This window comes from Rutidosis leptorrhynchoides, chromosome 3 (assembly GCF_046630445.1).
Source record: "Rutidosis leptorrhynchoides isolate AG116_Rl617_1_P2 chromosome 3, CSIRO_AGI_Rlap_v1, whole genome shotgun sequence".
Classification (NCBI taxonomy): Eukaryota; Viridiplantae; Streptophyta; class Magnoliopsida; order Asterales; family Asteraceae; genus Rutidosis; species Rutidosis leptorrhynchoides.
In genome coordinates, this window is record NC_092335.1 from 408,376,267 (window position 1) to 408,378,306 (window position 2,040).

Below are 2,040 nucleotides of genomic sequence, written 5' to 3' on the forward strand. Positions count from 1 at the left end.
CAAGTCTTGACCATCATAACACTAGTGCAAGTCTAAGACATGAAGCACAACTCACTTAAGAGTTGCATGTAGTTTGATGAACCAAAGTTACATCAAAGTCTTAGGTTTGACACTTACATGAACTATAAACTTGAAAATAAACTAACAACATGAAATAAAGTGCATAATATGAAGTAGTAAATTTAAATAAACAAGAAAAGGTTCATGGTTTGTTCATACTTTTATAGATTCAACCAAGGTTTGATCTTTAAGTAAAGTAAACTTTAAGTTTACTTCAAGAACTACAAGTATGAGTTACAACACATGAACTTACAACTTTTGAAACAAGTATTAAGTATAGATCATAAACTAGAGAGTTTATGTCTTGTATGTTCTTGAAGATTCAAGATAAAAGAAGAATTAAACTAAGAAGTTTGATTCTTGAAATTAGTATGTAAGTAAAGAAAGATAACAACTAGTAACTACAAGTAATCAATCATTAAACAAGAACAAGTAACAAAGATGATGATGATTTTTGTGTTCTTGGTGGCGGTTTTAGAAAGAAAGAAAAGGAAGAACAAGTTAAAGTTACTTACAAAAAGATGAGAGAAATGAGAGAAAAGTTTGGAAGTAAAATGAGAAGTATGTGTGTGTGAGTTTGAATGAGAGAAACTAGTGAATGTAAGTAATGAAAAATGGAAAGCAAAACTCCCCATATGGGAGAGAGGGCCGACGGTTTGGAGGCCAAGAGAGGGAAGGGGAAAGTCCAAAAGATCAAGCAAGTAAAAGCCTACAAAAGTTGGTTAAAAGGGTGGTTTTCATGGGGATTAAGGCATAACTAGATTCCTTATGTAAATGACTAACTAGTTACACTTTAAAACTAATACTTACATGTAGTATGGGCTAACTAAGTCCACTAGTAATGTAGGGTGGGCTTATAAGCCCAAGTTCAAGAGTCCATTAGCTTTAAACAAACCCAAGTCCAATAATTCACAAGTAATCCAATTAAAGCCCAAGTAACTAACTAATAGCCATAGTTAGTCAAAATGATTAATAAACCTTAATCATGAATGCAAATAATATCTAGAAATATTATTCGTGAAGTTTCGTGTGTCACAAAGACGTTTCGGGCACTTAAAAGTCAAGTACGGGCAATCATGGCAACATGTAAATGTAATAACATACATTCGTTTAATCACGCGTATTAATAATAATAATTATTAATAAATAAACGTTGGAAAAACCAGGGTCGTTACATTACCCACCTGTTAAAGAAAATTTCGTCCCGAAATTTAAGCTGAAGGTGATGGAGGAGCGGGGAAAAGGTGAGGATACTTTTGCATCATGCGGTCCTCTCGTTCCCAAGTAAACTCAGGTCCTCGTTTGGCATTCCATCGAACTCGGACGATTGGAATCCTATTGTGTTTCAATTCTTTAACTTCACGTTCCATGATTTCAACGGGCTCTTCCACAAAGTGGAGTTTGTCATCGATAGTAAGTTCTTCCAATGGTATGATAAGTTCAGGTGGAGCAAGACACTTCTTCAAGTTTGATACATGAAAGGTAGGATGAACTGAGCTTAATTGTGCTGGAAGATCGAGACAATAAGCAACGGGTCCAACACGCTCCAAGATTTCAAAAGGACCAATGTACCGCGGGTTCAACTTTCCGCGCTTCCCAAAACGAATCACACCCTTCCAAGGTACCTTCAACATAACACGGTCACCGATGTTGAATTCAAAGTCCTTACGTTTACGATCAGCATAGCTCTTTTGGCGATCACGGGCTACCTTGAGTCTGTTTTGTATCTGGGCAATCTTCTCTGATGTTTCATGGACTATCTCGGGTCCAGTGAGTTGCACTTCACCTAGCTTGGCCCAACAAAGAGGAGAACGGCACTTGCGACCATACAATGCTTCAAAAGGCGCGGCTTTAATACTCGAGTGATAACTGTTGTTGTACGAGAATTCGGCGAGTGGCAAATGCCTTTCCCAGGCCTTTCCAAAATCTATAACACATGCACGCAACATGTCCTCCAAGGTCTGAATCGTTCGTTCACTT